An 18,174-nucleotide genomic window follows, 5' to 3' on the forward strand; every position below is an offset into this window, starting at 1 on the left:
TGGGGAGTGGCAGGGGGATGGGGGTAGCAGTGGGGCCAGGGTCCCAGGGCGCTGGCAGTGCGGGGGGTGAAGGGGCAAGGGCTCCTGAAGCGCTGGCAGTGTGTGGGGAGTGGCAGGGGGATGGGGGTAGCAGTGGGGCCAGGGTCCCAGGGCGCTGGCAGTGCGGGGGGTGAAGGGGCGAGGGCTCCTGAAGCTGCATGGGGGTTGAGTGCTCTAGGCTTCTGGGGACTGGCGTTGGCCGTGTGGGGCTGGGGCTGCTCCAGGCTGGGATTTGCTCCTCCCGCAGCTCGGGCTCTCATTAGGATGGCTCCCGTGGCGTCAGGTCACTTCGTGTGGCAGCCAGGAAGGCCTGGCTGGAAGAGGGAAGGGCCTGGCCTTGGTGCTCCTACGGTACAGCCTGTCTGAGCCTCCCTCAGCTGCTGGGGGGGGTGGGGGGGTCTGTGCTGAGCACGGTCAGTGCGTCCCTGCCTGTTAGAGCAATTAGCCCCACTGCCCTCAGGGGGCCGGGCGCCCAGCCGCCTTTCAGGCTCTTCGGGGTCACTGGAGTGCTTCAAGCAGGCTGCCAAAGGCAGGGGGATTTCATTGCCCTAATGATCCTCCCTGGCTGGCACCTGTTAGTCTCCTCCCGGCACAGCCCTCTGGGTGACATCTCAGTCCGTTTCCTTCTGTTGCGGCTTCTGCCCGGGCAGGCGCCACGGGGAGGCAGGGTGGCAAACCCCCTGCTCCAGGGCGCGGTGCTTGGATGGCTCCCTTGGCTCCCAGCAGTCAGAGCGGCACCTGTCCCTGCTCTGTCCAGGCTGCAGCCCAATGGGGGTGGGTGCAGACGGACTCCACCCAGCTTCGCGCAGGTCCTTCGGCAGTGGAACTGCAGCCGGGGGTTTGCCAGGCTTGTCCTTGGGTCTGCGGCTGTCGCTGCTCTTGGTCCCTGAGCCGGGCAGATGGGCGCTGGTCCGGGTGTGTCTGCGTGCGCTGGGGAGCAGACAGTGCTCCTGGGGGCTGGTGGGTCCCACCTGTCAGGGCCCTACCTAGCACTGTCCCCATGCCCAGCTGAGCTGCCTTGTTCTGTAGGGGAGGGGTGCCCAGCTAGGCTGCTCCGCTCTGCCTCCTGCCCTCCCAGCCCTGCGTTAATAACCTTCCGAGTCCTTCCCTGCTGGCCTGGGGACCCCCTAGCCATGAGGGGTGGTGGCAGGAGGCCCCCCAGATGCAGGGAATAGCTAACAGTGCCTTTGCTGCAGCTACCTGAAGGGGTGGGGCGGCCTGGGGGTCTCTCCACAAGGAAACCCCTCTGGCTGGCATGGGCTGCAGGGGGACTCTCCTCCACTCCGGGGGCTTGCAGGGTCTTGCTGGGTTCACCAGGACAGTTTGGGCGGGGAGGATGTGAGTCTTGCGGTGACGATTCACAAGGGAAGGCGAAGGCATGAGTAGGAGCAGGGAGTCCTGGCCTGCTCTGCTGGCTGCCGTAGCGAGGGCGGGGTGGCTGGGGCAGCAGATCGGGCGTGGTGGCTGCAGGAGGGGCTGGAGCCCCAGGGAGCATGGGGGCTGCGGACACAGAGCTCTGCTCCGGGGCTGAGAGGGGACAGCCCTCTGGGAGACTCTGGAGAAACTCCCTGAGACTCTGTGCTCGGCTCTGGTCCCTGGATCCCAGAGCTCCTGGGAGCCGGCTAGGGGGGCATAGGGGCTCCGTCAGGGGGGCTGACTGAGCATGGGATTGGCCTTGAGAGCTCTGGAGTCCCTGGCATTTGGGCGAGTGACCAGGAGACTTGACAAGAGGGGAGGAGGGGCCCCCAGCGCTGGGCCGGGCAGCCCTTCCCGCCGCGAGGAAAGCCCACCAGCCCACACCGCTACTGCCAGGGCCGGCTCCCCGGGCCCCGGTGCTCAGCGGCGTCAGCGCTAAGAGCTCCTCTGGGGGCGTCCAGCATGGCAAAGTCCCCTGGACGTGGAGCAAACGGCACCAGTTCAGCAGTGCCAGGCTGGAGCTGCGAGCGCCTTGTGCCCAGGAGCACTGGACTGATGGATGCAGAAAATACTGCAGCCTCCCTGCCCCCTCCATACCATCCTTGTGCCCCCTTCATTGGGAGGTATTTTGTGAGGTTCCTGAGCGGGTGTTTCAGGCTGGAAGGCTGCAGCGCTTTCTCTGCCCCCGAGCTGTTCACGTCTGTACGCAGCTCTCCACACTGGGGTGTCTGAGCCAACGCCATGCCTAGTGTCTGCGGTGGGCGGCTTGTCCTCCATCTCTCCCCCTCCCCAAGGGGACCAGCGGTTCTGGGGCCTGTGATCCTATAGTCTGACCTCAGCCCCAGGGCTGCCCTGCGTTGATTCCCGGCTGGACTAGAGTAGGGCTTTTAGGAAAGCAGCCAAGCCTGATTTAATGTTGCCGATGTGACGAAGCGGGACTGTTCTTAATGTTTCCTCTGAACAGTGTGGGGGTGCCTCAGTTTCCCCTATGCAGTTTTTAAGTATCTAGGTGGTGGGGTAAGGGTGTATGATTGTTGCAGAGCCCTCGAGGGCAGGTGTGTGCAGGGGTCTGGACACAGAGAATGGCCAACACCCTGTTTCCTGGCAGCTGGCGGCCTGGGCCCTTCCCCCTGCAAGGTGAGAGCTAAAGGGTTGGAGAACAAAGGAATCAGGTGACCTCCTGGTCCCGGAAAGGGACAAAGCCCAGAGGAGGAGGGGGGGCTGGAGGGAGTTTCAGTTTGGGGCTGGCTGGGGACATGGAGTGAAGGGCAGACGTGGTTGTCTGGCTCCCTGCCCCCCAAAATGGACCCGGCTGAGGGGTCCTGTTCTCTGCATCTACAAGCTCTGTGTTAGACCATGTTCCTGTCGTCTGATAAACCTTCTGTTTTACTGGCTGGCTGAGAGTCACATCTGACTGCAGAGTTGGGGGGCAGGACCCTCTGGCTTTCCCAGGACCCCGCCTGGGCGGACTCGCTGTGGGAAGCGCACGGAGGGGCAGAGGAGGCTGAAGGCTCCGAGGTCAGACCCAGGAAGGTGGAAGCCGGGTGAGCTGTGTGTCCTGCAGACAGGCTGCTCACAGAGAGGAGACTCTCCCAGAGTCCTGCCTGGCTTCGTAGGGAGCAGTTCCAGAGCATCGCCCGGGGACTCCGTGACAACTGGTGGCAGAGGTGGGATGTACTGCACCCTGTGGAGGCGCTTCCTGCACTAAGTGACTGGAGAGCAGTAAAACGAAGGGGGATTGACGAGGACCAGGCATGTTGAAGGCTCAGCGAGGAGCGGTTTCGGGGGGTGGTTAACCCCTGGGAGTGTTTCAGAGTAACAGCCGTGTTAGTCTGTATTTGCAAAAAGAAAAGGAGGACTTGTGGCACCTTAGAGACTAACCAATTTATTAGAGCATAAGCTTTCGTGACCAGTGAGAAGGACTGTGCGGTAATGGGGTCCCCCTGGGGACTGCGGTGAGCAGTCTCAGGGGCGGAGGATCCTGCGGCGTGGCCCTGGGAGAGAGAAGGACTTTTGCAGTAACAGGGTTCCCCGGGGGATTGCAGCGAGCGGTCCCAGGGGCGGAGGAGTCTGCAGCTCGACCCTGGCAAAGAGGAGGTGACCTCAAGAAGGGCTGGCACACTAGGGGTTCTCCCTGGAAACCGTGGGGAGCTGAGAGCACACAGGCCTTCACAACAACTTGGGAAGAGCGGAGTGATGGCCTGTCACCGTCTCCTGAAGAAGGACATTGTAACCCTGTGCAGAAAGAGAGGGTTGAGCGTTGGAAAGTTCACCAAAGCACAGTTAATCGTGCAGCTGGAGGAGGATGACCGCTCTAAGGAACAGACTCCTGACCCCAAATGGGACTATAGCAGGATCTGGGAGCAGCTGGAGTGGTAGCCAGGCATCCCCAAGACTCCTGTCCCCGACCAGACGGGGGTCTTCACGATCGGGTTCCTCATCGGGGGATCGGAGACGGATGGGATTGGAGCTGAGTGCGAGAGAGCAAGAGGACTGTGAGAGACAGCGAGAGAGAGCCCGAGAAAGAGCTGCAGAAGCAGCAGCAGCATGAAGTGGCAGTGGGGGAGTGGGGAGGGCTAGGGGACCTCCCAGGGGTGAGTGGGGATAGACCTCGGGGGGCCAGTTCTGCAGGGAACCTTGAGACTAAATTGCTGCCCCTGGTTAAGGGGGGGGGGATGTGGATGCCCACCCCACTGCCTTTGAGCAGGCTGGAGATCTGAACCAGGGGGACCCTGCGGAACAGCCCTGGTGTCTAGCTCCCTTGCTGGGTCCCAAGGCCACAGACTCCGTCAGCGAGATAGGTGGGGAGGTGGACAGACTCCCACTCCTGACCCCAACCTCTATGTCTGTGTGGAGTCTCCTGGGCTCAGGCCCCTCGGACCCCCAGTGGGAGCAGAAGGTGACGGTCAATGGGGAGACATTCCTGGGGTGGCGAGATCCTGGGACAGAGAGAACTGTTGTCAGGCCCCGGGTGGTGCAGCCTCAGATGCTGAGGGGCTGTGTGAGCTGGGTGAGGGTCCTCGCCCTGCCTATGGCCCAGATCCCTGTGCAGACCCAGGAGGGGTGGGGCTGGCTGATCGTTGGGGTTCTCCAGGACATCAGCTGTGAGACCCTGTTGTGGGGTGACTGTGTCTTTTTGGGACAGGATCCAGGCCCTGCTCCTGTAAGGCCCTGCTCCTGTAATGGCCAAGGGTTTGAATTTGAATCCGGTGGAGAGGGAAATGGTCAGTGAAAATGCAGATGACCTGGCTGGCATGGGGGAGGAGCTGCTAGGCTCAGGCTACCTGCCTGCCTGTAACCAGACCCCTGGGGTTGGGTGAGACAGAGAGATGCTCCCTGCCCCTTGCACACTGGGGAGGGGGCTCAGGGGGCTCACGCTGGCTCTGATGCAGTGAGGAAAGCAACGAGCTCGCTGACTACCCCCACTGGGACAGCAAGGGCAGCGCTGAGCACAGTGGGAGCTGAGACCCCAGCTGAGGGGGGGAGACACAGGCAGGGCAGGGGATCTGTTGGGAGCGGCAAGGTGCTTGGTAAGGAAAGTCTGGATGAGCCTAGGCAGCCTTGTGAGCTGATGGCTGTGTCTAGTCAGCAGGGTGGGAAGGCGAGGAGAGTGGAAGATGAGTGTCCCTGGACCTTACCTGATAGCTGGGTGGAGAATTGGGACAGTGAAGGAAACGTGCCTTTGTCTGTCAGGGGTATTGACTTGGCTATGGAGGGAGCTACTCCCATCTCCAAGCAGTTGTCTGTGACCAGCCCTGTGTGCTGGGACCAGGGGAAAGAGATCCCAAGCTGTGTGTCCGGGAAAGGAGAAAGTGTGTCCGGCTCTTCTTTGTCTGTGGAGCAGACAGAAGGGGCCTTTCAGCCAGTGATGGTTGAGAATGGTGCAGTTGTCTCAGAGTTGGTTCTGGATTCAACTAAAGCCCAGGAAGGGAATGGTCCTAAGTTTGTGTCTACTCGGGAGAATGGCCCTGTAACTAGGTCGCATCCAGTTAGTGTCTATGTAAAATCCCAGAGCCCAGACAATTCTGGTGCTTGTATTTTGCCTGTGGCTAGTGTGTTGTTGGGAAAGGGTGTAGCAACTCTGTCTAATCAGAGTGAGATCCTAGTGTCACGGAGTGTGGGGGAGTCCGGGGCCTGCACCCCTCTTCCTGGGATCACTGTGACTCTCAGCCAGCCAGTAAAACAGAAGGTTTATTGGACAATAGGAACACAGTGTAAAACAGAGTTTGTGGGTACAACCAGGACCCCTCAGTCAAACACTTCTGGGGGGCAGGGAGCTTAGACCCCAGCCCTGGGGTTCCCTGCGTTCCAGCACCGAGCACCAAACTGAAACCAAACCCCCCGCCCCCGCAGGCTCCCTCCTGCAGCCTTTGTCCAGATTCCCGGGCAGAGGTGTTACCTCCCCCTCTCCCTCCTGTCTCAGGTTACAGGCTCTCAGGTCTCCCATCAGCAGTGAAACTCCCCTACCACATTCCCAGGTCAACACTCCCCCTTCCCTGCTGCGTCACACCTAGCCAGGACACAAGGAGAGCAGGAAGGTGATCTGATTATGTTACCTACTGAGCGTGTGGAAACCTGTAGCAAGAAGGAAAAGATTCATGAACTTGTGTGTGGCAAAGGGAAGGAGAATGCTTCTGACCTTTTATCTAGGAAGTCTGTGAGTTTGCCTGAAAGGGGATTGTGGAGGAATCCGCCGGATGGCCAGAGGTGATTCTGGATGTAAGTGAAACCCAGCAAGAGTCTGTTGTTGCTCAGGAAAGTGTTCCTCTAGAGCAAGCCCTAGGTGAAGAGGGTAAGGGCAGAACTTCTGTGAGGGGTGAATTGTTACATAGAAAAGCCGGAGGGAAAGGAATCCTCATGGAGTCTTTGCAAGCAGTTTACTGCAACTGAAGGGTGTGAAAGTGTTTCAGTTCCTAACAGCCAGAAATTTTCTGTTGTGAATGGATCCACTGACTTTCCTGTTGGAAGATCCAGTGTGGAGAGCTTTGAGAAGGGCTCAGATGGAGTGAAAGCTGTTAAGAAAGTTAAACAGTCCTATAACCAAGTGGCTGTGTTTGGCCAACTTGTTGCGGAGAAAGGGATGTCTCCATGCTAGTTCTGTAAGTGAACAGTATGTGTCCCAGGTCAGGATGGGGGCTCTTAACCAAGAGAGCCTGAATTGCAGCCCTCCAGACTGGAGCGCTGGGAGAAGACCCGATTCCAGTTTGACCCCTAGGGGGTTTGGGGTGGCAAAAGTCATGGGCCGCATAAACCTTCCCACATGCAGCCTGCGAGTGCTATCGACCACCCCCGACCTAAGGGAAGGTGTGAAACTGGAAGGGCCTGGTGTAACTCCCACCAAGGAATAGGAGAGATGCTGGGGCATCCATGGGAACGTTGGTGGCTTCGAACTTCCCCAGGTCATCGGCTAAAGTGACCCCACTCAGTTCAGTCTCAAAGGGGGGAGAGATGTGACGAAGTGGGACTGTTCTTAATGTTTCCTCTGAATATTGTGGGGGTGCCTCAGTTTCTCCTAGGCAGTTCTTAAGTATCTAGGGGGCGGGATAAGGGCGTATGATGACTGCAGAGCCCTAGAGGTGCAGGGGTCTGGACACAGAGAATGTCAGACACCCTGTTTCCTGGCAATTGATGGCCTGGCCCTTCCCCCTACAAGGTGAGAGCTAAAGTGTTGGAAAACAAAGGAATCAGGTGACCTCCTGGCGGGGTGGGGAGGGAAGGGAAGGGACAAAGCCCAGAGGAGGAGGGAGAGCTGGAGGGAGTTTCAGTTTGGGGCTGGCTGGAGACATGGAGTGAAGTGCCGATGTGGTTGTCTGGCTCACTGCCCCCCAAAATGGACCCGGCTGAGGGGTCCTGTTCTCTGCATCTACAAGCTCTGTGTTAGACCATGTTCCTGTCGTCTAATAAACCTTCTGTTTTACTGGTCGGCTGAGAGTCCCGTCTGACTGCCGAGTTGGGGGGCAGGACCCTCTGGCTTCCCCAGGTCCCCGCCTGGGCGGACTCGCTGTGGGAAGCGCACGGAGGGGCAGAGGAGGCTGAATGCTCCGAGGTCAGACCCAGGAAGGTGGAAGCCGGGTGAGCTGTGTCCCCTGCAGACAGGCTGCTCCCCGAGAGGAGACTTCCCCAGAGTCCTGCCTGGCTTCTTAGGGAGCTGTTCCAGTGCATTGCCCAGGGACTCCGTGACAGCCAGCAATGGAGGCTCGGCTGCAGCCCTTGGTGAGCAGCTTCCTTCCCTCCCTGTTAGAAATGCTCGCCTTCTCTCCGACCTGGTTCTGGCCAACTTCGTCCAGTGACTGGAGCTTGGCTGGGTCTACTTGAGGGAAGAGCCCCCATCAAATCTTGGTTCCCCAGGTAGCCCCTTACAGCCTGGGATCACCCCCCAAACTTCTTGTTATGCTAAATCCATTATGCTCCTGCAGCCAATCCTGGGAAGGCCACAGGGTCGGACTGTGGGCTCGTGGGCAGCTGCCTGTGCGCCAGGACCTCCAGGGTCCTAGCTTCCTGCGATAGGCCCCCCCTCCTGTAAGTATGGGCGTGGTGGGGAGGCTGTTTATACCCTGTGCTCTCTGCGTAGGAGAGACGGCAGGTCAGAGGAGTGCGCCTGGCATGGGGAGCGGAAGGCGGGGAGCTCTAGGTTGGTCTGTGGGTACTGTGGGGTTCGCTCCAGGCTGGGACTGGCCCCTGAGCAAGGTCCGTCCCCTGCCCATGCGCTGGGCAGAGCCGAGCTGTGGACCCTTTCAGATAACCTGGAGGATAAGGATTGAGGCCTGGACCTGCTATTCTGGGGGGTACAAGTGCAGGAGTGGAGCTCCCCGTAGCCGGTGGCAGCTCACCAGCTGAGCTGCACGCTCTGTATTTGTCAGAGTTTCCCAGGGCCGGCGGCTTGGCACTTAGCCAGGCAACACGGCTGAGACCATCTGGCAGGTGACAGACGTGTGTAACTGGGGCTTGGCCCTTGTGCGCCCAGACAGGATGCAGTCTCCTCGCCAGCCATGGCCATGTGACTCATTGGTGCTGCTCTGGGGGAGCTTAGCTGTGCGCTGGACGGACACGGTGCTCTCTTGGTGGGTGGGAAGGCCCAGTGCTTTGTCAGTGTAGCATGGGAAAGGAATTGCAAAAGCCCAGGCTTGGAGACTCAGACCTTCCTGCGATTCCAGCTACCTGTGCAACTTACTGCTGCAGGATGTTGTATCAGATACAGAACCGGCCAGTGGGGGGACTCCTGTGACATCACGATGTTTCCTGCACAGCTCTCTTGGCAGGGGGGCAGGGGCCCCTCCCCAGCATGGCGTGTGCTGAGCTGCTGCCTTTCCCTTCGGCTGGCTGAGCGCACCAGGAGGACGGGGCTGTCTTCTCTCCACTGCCCGTGGGGCAGAGTGTCTGGGCAGTGGGACCTGCTCTGGCAAGGGCCCTGTCACAGGGGAGATGGAAGGCAGGGTGACCCAGTCTGGAGTCCTGCTCCGGCACCCTTTTGGCCAGTGAGCATTCTCCGAGGAGTTGCTGCTGCCTTTCCAGGCCTGGCACTTGGCGAGATTCCCCAGCGTCTCCACTTGGCTCCTGTGGAATCCCTGCGAGGCCGGATCCGGCCTCTCCTCCCGGTGCTGGGTGTGCTAGGGCCAGATCCCCAGCCCCCCTTTGGGGCCAGATCCGGCCTCTCCTCCCGCCTGCCGGTGCTGGGTGCGCTAGGGCCAGATCCCCAGCCCCCCTTTGGAGCCAGATCCCCAGCCCGTGTTTGGGGCCAGACCCGGCCTCTCCTCTCCCCTGCTGGTGCTGGGTGCTCTAGGGCCAGATCCCCAGCCCCCCTTTGGGGCCAGATCCGGCCTCTCTTCCCGCCTGCTGGTGCTGGGTGCTCTAGAGCCAGATCCCCAGCCCCCCTTTGGGGCCAGATCCGGCCTCTCCTCCCGCCTGCCGGTGCTGGGTGCTCTAGGGCCAGATCCCCAGCCCCCCTTTGGGGCCAGATCCCCAGCCCCCCTTTGGGGGTCAGACCCGGCCTCTCCTCCCGCCTGCCGGTGCTGGGTGCTCTAGGGCCAGATCCCCAGCCCCCCTTTGGAGCCAGATCCCCAGCCCGTGTTTGGGGCCAGACCCGGCCTCTCCTCTCCCCTGCTGGTGCTGGGTGCTTTAGGGCCAGATCCCCAGCCCCCCTTTGGAGCCAGATCCCCAGCCCCCCTTTGGGGTCAGACCCGGCCTCTCCTCCCGCCTGCCGGTGCTGGGTGCTTGGGCCGAATTCCCAGCCCCTCACACTTGCCGGGGTAGCTGAGCGCCTCCCATTCCGACCCGGGCGAAGTGGTTACATTCGCTCCTCTGCTGCCCCTTTTCCTCCTCTCTTCCACCCCTGCTCTGGAGCCAGTGCTGGACGTTGGGCTCCTTTGTGCTGCGAGCCAGGCTCCCTGCCCAGCCGCAGGCCGTCTGTGCCCAGCGGGAGCTTGCTGCAGCCGCGCGGGGCTCGGAGGAACAGTTACAGAGACCTGGCACTGGCAGCCTAGTTTGGGAAACGCGCCTGCTCCGGACTTGCTGAAACAGAGTCTTGCCGTGGCTCGAGCATAAAAGCCTCCAGCGTGAGTGAGGCAGGAGCCTGGCTTGGAGCCTGCTGGGCAGCGCTCTCTGGGACAGCTCTGGCACTGGGCTGGCCCGGCCGAGCTCGGCCCAGCCGACGGCCTGTGGGGTGGGATGGCAGCTCCCACTCCTGGCTGAGGGGCCCGGCTGCCCGGCTGTGTTGCCTGCTCCTCCTTCCAGGGCTCTCTCTCCTCGGCAGCCTCTGCATTAAGCAAGAAGCAGCTTGCTGAGAAGCGAAGCCATGAGGCTGGGTGCCCGGGATTCCTGCGCGAGAGGCCATGCGGTGGGGTGAGTGGGGTACAGGCACTCCCCTACCCTGGTGGGGCTCGGCACCTCTGCGGTTGTGGGGGAAGAGGAGGGCACCGTGAGCTGTGCTGGGACAGCTGCCCGTGCGGTTTGCTGCAGCTCTTGTGTACCAGCGAAGCCGGGGCTAGCCGAGGGCACTGCTTCGACTCCCTCGCGCCAGGGCCCCAGTCTCACATAGCAGAGGGGTGTGCTGGGGAGGGGGGGGATGTGGGGAGGGGTGCGCCAAGTCCGGGGGGAGGGGTGGTCACTGGGTGAGGTGGAAAGGGGTCGTGTAGCAGGGAGCTATTGCACGACCCCCCCGCCCTGCCTGGGGAAAGGAGGCTGGTTGGGGCCAGTTCCTCTGGTCAGAGCTGGCCACCGGTGAGGCCAGGGCCAGATGTGGTCCAGCTGGGCCCTGTGGCCAGGCACGTGGGAACTACAGCTCCTAGTTTGCAGTGCTCCATCTGGAACCAAGCGGCACGTGCTGGGGCGGCAGCCTCCATGAGCAGCAGGGGCCTCCCCTCTGGGCTGGCATGCTTTGGGGCTCAGCCACTGTCTGGCGGGGGGGATGGTGCCCACCAGCAGCGCAGAGCCCAGGGGTCTCGGAGCTGGTCTCTGGGGTCTCTGTGCTGGGGGCGGAGGGACTGCTGTGGGCTGGGGAGGTCCCGACTATGCTGCTCACTGGGTGGGTTTCTCTGGCTGACTTCTCGCCCTGTGGTGCCAGATAAGGGCTATTGGCTCCTGGTGTGGTCCTCCCCGGCCCTGGGGCGAGCGAGAGTGGACAGGGAGGTGGTGACAGGCTAGGCTAGTCCTGACAACAGGGTCATCAGAAACTCTCTGTCACCTGCCCCATGGGCTCTTGCAGCCTCCCTCCCGCAGGCCCTCAGGGGCTTTCTCGCTGCCAAAGGGCCAAATCGCCCAGCCCATCATAGCTAGTGGGTCCAGAGACAGGGCAGTGCCAGCCGCCCCCATTCACCCGCTAGCTGTCTGCCTGGCATGGACCTCTGCCAGCACCTTGGGAAGGCTGCTCCATGCCCAGGTGCTCTCCCTCTGTGCTTCAGGCCAGCCGTTCTGCAGGCCCCCTGAACCTCCCTGGCCCTGCCGGCTTTGCTCTCAGTCTGAGCGTCGTGTGGCGTGGGGGAGGCTCCATCCCCAGGAGCTAGTTGCTTTGTGGCGGGGCAGGGATGTTTGAATGGTGCTGCCGGAGTTGCGGTGTTTAGAGGGTCTCTCTGACACGGGACGGTCTGGGGAGGCTGCTGGGGCCCTTCCCAGGGGCTGGCAGGGGGTGCTGAGCAGGTGGGCTAATGCACCAGGCTTGTCCTGCCTGGAGACACCTCAGTTCTCACCATGGAGACGGGAGGGAAGACCGAGCTCCCTGGCCTGGCTGTGACTGGGCAGGAGGGGCTGGTTTGCAGGCAGGGGCCCTGCCGGGCCTGAGGCATGTGCAGAGCCTGGCATCCCAGGAGAAAGGAAGAGACCCAAAGGCTGGACGGGGCAGTGTGGGCTGGGAGGGGCAGGGCCCTCCATTCACTTGGTGGGGCACAGGAGACCCCTGAGTTTGGGAGCAGTGTGGGGTGCAGGGGTTGGAAGCCAGCCTGGCCGGGTACCAGAAGGGCGTAACTTTCCCCATGGAGCGGGGTCCCAGCTAGCTGTAGAAGTGGGGGTGGCCTGCAGCACCATCTCCCAGCACTTGGCACTGAGCTGGAGTCCGGGAATGCCAGGGCTGCCCTGCCGAGGGTGTGAGTTCCCCAGTGCTCTGGGCAGCAGGAAGGCTCTGGATCTAGCTGCTGTTCTGTCTCGTTGACCCTCTTCCCCAGCTGAGCTTGGGGAATGGGGTTCCTCACCCCCTTCTTGCTGGCAGACCTAGCGCGGCTCCATCAGACCCCAGCCCTGCCTTTGGGACTCTCCTGACAGCTGCTTTGGATTGCACCTTTCCAGCTGTTGGCGGGGGGCCTTTCTGCTGCTGGTTCTAGTGTCGGGGGGTCTCCTGACTGCACCTGGTCTCTGGCCAGGGCTCGGTTGTGGTGAGTGCTGCCAGGGCTGATTTCCATAGATGTGCTTTGCAAAGTGCCTTCCTGCTGGGGAGGAGAAAGGTGGGGCAGGGGCCTCTCCAGAGAGCAGCAAACCTCTCCCATTTGGTATTGAGGGCATGGGGATTAGAAAGTGCTTGTGGGCTGAGGCATTGGGACAGGGAGGTGGGGTGGGGCAGGAAGCGGGGGGGGGGGCTGGCAGGTGCCCATGGGTCAGGAAGTGGATGGGTCTCAGGGTGCTGCTTTAGTGCGTCTCAGTGGAGGGGGAAGGGCTGCATGTCTCCTGGGACTCTTCGCAGGCCCTGGGCTGTGCCCTGGGTGCCGAGGCAGGGCGTGGGGGTCAGGGCAGGCTATCCCTTCTCTGGTTGGGGCTTCCGGCTGCTCCCTCGGCCTGGGCACCGGCGTGTGGCCCTGTGTGTGTCCAGTGCCTGGCACAGCGGGGCCTGACCTGTGGCTGGGTGCCAGTGATAATCCGTGCTGCCTGGGCTGATGCTGCTGCCTGTTGGTAGCCTCCTCGGGGTGGGGAGCGTCAGGCCAGCATTGGGCTGAGGGATCCTGCTCCTCTGCCTTGGGGCACGAGCTCACTGTGGCTGGCACATCAGTTCAGCTCTCCTGGGGCAGGACCGGGGAGCAAAACCTGAGCTCTGGGGGCAGGACCCATTGGTCGTGCCTCCCTCCCCAGATTGCTGTGTTTGTGGGCAACCGGGAGGGGCTTTTCCAGGCTGCATCCCGGGGGCTGGGGACCCGTCCTGCCTGGGCCGGTTCCTGGTGGCTCTTTAGCCGTGGAACATTAGAGCCCATGAGGAATGTGTTGGATGAAGAGCAGCCGTGGGGATTACTGCCTGTTACAGCTGAATTCCTCCTCTTTTCTTCGCTGGCGCCCGCCAAGGGTGGGCAGAGCCTCGAGCCGGGGTCATGCTGGCAGCGAGGCAAAGCACCTGCCTCGCGCGGTTCTGCCCCCCAAGGCTGGTGGAGTTGTGGGCACGTGGGGTGCCAGAGGTGGCTGTTGCTAGTGCAGTCAGATGGAACCCGCAGCCCCTGCTTGGGACCCACGTCTTCCTGATAGGCTCTGGGATCTGCCGGCATGTCCGTCAAATCCTGCTGAGCGTGGGATAGGGACCATGTAAGCACCTGGCTAGCTGGGGCCTGTGCCAGTGAGTTCCACAGGTTAATTGGGTGCTGTGGGATCCGTTTTCAAGGTGCTCTCTTTCAGTCTTGCGGGGTCCCCTTGTCCTTGTGTTGTGAGAGGGAAAACAGGAGCCCACGATCCACTTTCGCTGGCCCATCTGTATCCAGCCATGCTGAGCAGTCCCTGCTCCGACAGGCTTGAATGGCTCCCCGCCCGTCTCTGAGCCTGTCCAGGGAGCTGCAGATGCAGTAACCCCGGGCAGGCGGTGTGGCCCCATTGGTTTGTAGCTGGGCAGTGTTTCCTTTCCAGCTCTGCTCCTTGCTGGCTGCTGGGCACGGGGCAGAGAGCAGTGTTGAGGGGTGTCCTGCTTTGGGCTCTAGGCAGGGGGAGAGATGGGCTCTGGCTGCTTGCCATGGCCCGTTGCTGGCTCCCCCAGAGCGCCGCTGATCCCAGGGCTGTGAGCATGTCCCAGGCTGGCTCCCGGAGGACCGGAGAGACCCTTGCAGAGGCTGTGCGGATGGCCGGGAGGCATCCAGAGTCCCCCAAAGTGGGGGGAGTTTTGGGCACTGCTGGATGCCATGATGGGACTAGAGTTGCCCAGGGCTCTGCCTCAGCCACCGCCCCGGCACAGAGGTAGCCAGGGTGTCTGTCATTCCCCCTCCGCTGCATGCTCAGCCCTGCTTCGCTCAGCCGCAGTGACCATTCGTTATCCTGGCAGGCACTGCAGGCCGAGGGGCCGCTCCCTGGGGATCTCCCATGGAGGAGACGGTATGAGCTTGTGTCAGTCCACCAGGACGAGGGTCCAGGGATGCCCTCAGGGACCCGGGTGGGATGAAGGAGCAGACGCAGCCCAATGGATCTTCAGGAGCTACGAAGCCATGGGCCTGGCGCAACCCGGATTTAGGCCAGGGCATGGGACAGAAACCGCCCAACTGGCTGCGATGGGGATGTGCTGCTGTCAATGGAGAGAGGGCAGACTCGTCTCCTCCTCCTGCGCCTCGGCACTCTCGGCCCTGGGATAGGGCCCAGGGCAAGGCTCAGTCCTGGAAGGTTGCACCCCATAAGATGGGCCATGCTGGGGAAACTTCCCCTGCACCACTAGGCCCCTCTCGGGACCTTTCCGCACCGCCGGGGAGCCATCGGGGGAACAGGTCCGACTGGGCCAGCAGCATGCGGGTGACACAAAGCGCTGTCCTCCCTCACCGCTCCCGCTGCAGCAGCCAGTGCTGGGGCGAGACCAGCTCCGGGGTGCAGAGCGCTGGCCGAATGGAGCCAGCAGGAGGGAGCTGATACTGGGGGCAGAGGCCGGCCTGGTGGGGCGTTGAGGATTCGGTGTGCTGAGGCCAGAGCCGAGGAGTGCTCTCTGATTCCTCGCTCGCACAGCAGCATCTGGGCGCTGTGATTCTGCGGTTGGTTGGACACTCCAGCCCATTGTGGCGGGCCGCGAACTCGCCTTGGTTGTTCTGCCGTACCTGGGCAGGGAGCCATCAGTCATTAGAAAACTCCCACCAGTACAGAGTGTTGCAACGCGTCTCCTTGGCCGTGCAGGCTACCCAGCCGCACAGGCTATCACCGTCCTCTGCTGGCTCCCCACACCCAGCCTGCCCCAGTCGAGGTCTCCAACCTTAGCCCCCGAGCACTCGGTGACCTGGGCCCAGGATATCTAAAAGAGCCCAAAGCTCTGGGCTGAAGACTGCGGTCGACAGCTCAGCTCTGGGGGAGCAGCGCAGCTGTCCAGTGCACTGGGAAAGCTCCTCTGGGCAGGGGACGGAGCTTGCTCAGGGGCCGGTCCCAAGCACATGGCGCGAACCCCACAGGACCTACGGACCATCCCAGAGCTCCCCGCCTTCCCCTCCCCATGCTGGGCACACTCCTCCAACCGTCCCTTTCTAAAAAGGCTGTAAATGGGGAATCATTCTCCACGGGGGGGCGTTTTGAGTGGGGTCAGTTCTCCAGAGTACCGGCATTGCTGGGGAAGGGGGGCCCTGTCACAGACCCCCAGGCTCAGTGCTGCACCCCCAGTTTTGGAACAGTCTCTAGGAGGCTCCTTCACTAGGCCAGCCCCCCTGGGGGTCCTACTCTGCCTCCAGGGTGAGGCACACGGCCTCACCGCCTCCTAGACTGGTCCTCTGGGCCTGCAGCCCCCACCCCCCATGAGCTCCAGGCAGCGAGTCCCCCAGAGACAGCCCCTGAGGGAGACTCGGCCGCTGTGCAGGGATCAGGGCCCCTCGCCCAGCCCCTGGAGGGACCCTCCCAGTGCGGGCACAGCTGGGGTCACTTGTTAGCTGGGGCCCTTAGGGCAGCCCGGGACAATGAAGGGTGAAGCAGGGTCCGTCCTGGCCAGCCCCGAGCCCAGCCCGGCTGTGGGGAACCCTCGGGTCTGGCTCTGTCTGTCTGGGCGGCCTCCTTGGTCAGTTCCCAGATGGGCCCCAACTGCTCCCCGCAGCCAACGCTTACCCCCACCTCGCCCCTCCCCCGTCCTGTGATCCCGAGCTGGGGGGTGTGGCTCAGCCCCCTGTAATGGGGGGCGGGGGGGTCCAGATCTCTCTGGGGCGTGGGTTGCTGGGTGTCCCCGTCCAGGTGATTGGATTTGCCGTTGTCCTCTCATGCTGCACTGCTATGGGGTTAGGGCCCCGACAGCTAGAGACTCCTAGCCTGCCCTGAGAGCAGACAGGCCTTCCCCCTCCCCAGGTAACAGTGCCGCACCTGGGGAAACTGAGGCACACGCAGCCTTCATAAAGATATTGCAGAAACTTCCCACTTTGTCACGGGCTCGTGTGAATGAGATCATTGAATCACAGAGTTGTAGGGCAGGGAGGGACCTCGAGAGGTCCTTCCCCGAGCCCTGCACTCAGGGCAGGACTAAGTATTCTCTAGACCACCCCTGGCAGATGTTTTAAAGTGCATTAATCCGGCTAACTGCAGGGGCAGCCAGCTGGGGCCAGGGTGAGGTCGCGCTCCCCAGACGGGGCTGTATCCTGGGGAGCAGCGGCTCGGGGAAGGACCTGGGGGTCGTGGGGAAAACAGCTGAACGTGGGTCCCATGCAGGGCTGTAGCCAGGGGCAGACAGAGGTGGAATTGCTTTTGTGGGCTGCTCCAGCAAGACCAGCCCTGCAAGCTGGGCTGGGGCCACACTCAGCAAAGGTCATTGGACACACTGAAAAGGTTCAGAAAAGAGCCCCAAGGAGGAGTCAAGGCCTGGAAAAGCTGATTGACAGAGTCCGAGTCTTTAGGGATGTACACGACTCAGAGTGTCAATTCAGGACAAATTGCTTAGAGCAGGGCAGTTATAGCCCCAAGCTGGAGTTCCTTTACTATTAAGGTTTCAGAGTAACAGCCGTGTTCGTCTGTATTCGCAAAAAGAAAAGGAGGACTTGTGGCACCTTAGAGACTAACCAATTTATTAGAGCATAAGCTTTCGTGAGCTACAGCTCACTTCCTCAGATGCATATGCTGACCAGATGCTTCACTGAGGCTACTTAGAATCAAAACACATTGAGATACAAGTACAGAGCCAATATTCATAACTTCAACTATAAAAATGATACACACATACAGACAGTATAATCATAACCAGCAAATCATAACCTCTTTATAGACACCTCACACAACAACGTTTGTACAATATTTGCTGCAAATATATAACAGTGGTTGCAACAATGATCTGTACAGTCACAGGTTATGTCAGTAACATCACAAGTGGCTCACAAATTGCTTTGTCCAGGATGCGGCCCAGAGGTACTTGATCATGGGCTGGGGGCACCTGCTGAGGAGGCGGTTTCTGGTGATGGGGGCTCTGTAGTGTGGCAGACAAGGTGAGATCCGAGGGCTGGCAGCTGAAGCTAGAAACAGGGTGAAGATCCCTCCCTCTTGGGAACAGCTGACTTGGGCACATGGCGGGTTTGGGGTCACTGGGAGGCTGCGGCGCAGTCTGGGGGGGAGCGGGAAGCCGTGATGCTGCGGCCTGGTCTGGGGTGGGAGCGGGGAGCTGTGAGGCTGTGTCACGGGGTCCCCGGGCGATGCTCTGGAACTGCTCCCTATGAAGCCAGGCAGGACTCTGGGGAAGTCTCCTTTCTGTGAGCAGGTTTCAGAGTAGCAGCCGTGTTAGTCTGTATTCGCAAAAAGAAAAGGAGGACTTGTGGCACCTTAGAGACGAACCAATTTATTTGAGCATGAGCTTTCGTGAGCTACAGCTCACTTCATCGGATGCATACTGTGGAAAGTGTAGAAGATCTTTTTATACACACAAAGCATGAAAAAATGGGTGTTTACCACTACAAAAGGTTTTCTCTCCCCCCACCCCACTCTCCTGCTGGTAATAGCTTATCCAGGAGAAAATCTGGATTTGTGCTGGAAATGGCCCAACTTGATTATCATGCACATTGTAGGGAGAGTGGTCACTTTGGATGAGCTATTACCAGCAGGATAGTGAGTTTGTGTGTGTGGTTTTTGGGAGGGGGGTGAGAGAACCTGGATTTGTGCAGGAAATGGCCCACCTTGATTATCATGCACATTGTGTAAAGAGTTGTCACTTTGGATGGGCTATCACCAGCAGGAGAGTGAATTTGTGTGGGGGGGTGGAGGGTGAGAAAACCTGGATTTGTGCTGGAAATGGCCCACCTGATGATCACTTTAGATAAGCTATTACCAGCAGGACAGTGGGGTGGGAGGAGGTATTGTTTCATATTCTCTGTGTATATATAAAGTCTGCTGCAGTTTCCACGG

At 60.9% G+C, this 18,174-nt stretch overlaps 1 protein-coding gene across 6 annotated transcripts in view; it reads left to right on the plus strand.

The window, feature by feature from the left end:
• The window catches only part of SLC4A2 (solute carrier family 4 member 2), a 105,109-nt gene that overhangs the window by 6,424 nt on the left and 80,511 nt on the right, over positions 1-18,174 (plus strand). The window contains exon 1 of one of the 6 annotated variants that reach the window (XM_073334973.1): positions 5,967-6,174. The exons of 3 other annotated variants lie outside the window; for them this stretch is intronic. The gene's annotated coding sequence lies outside the window, so the exon portion shown is untranslated. Of the gene's footprint in view, positions 1-5,966; positions 6,175-9,987; positions 10,008-10,041; positions 10,294-18,174 lie in introns of those variants that run through there. 2 more of the 6 variants (XM_073334974.1, XM_073334971.1) reach the window with 2 other exon arrangements.

Source organism: Lepidochelys kempii, chromosome 2, assembly GCF_965140265.1.
Source record: "Lepidochelys kempii isolate rLepKem1 chromosome 2, rLepKem1.hap2, whole genome shotgun sequence".
Classification (NCBI taxonomy): Eukaryota; Metazoa; Chordata; order Testudines; family Cheloniidae; genus Lepidochelys; species Lepidochelys kempii.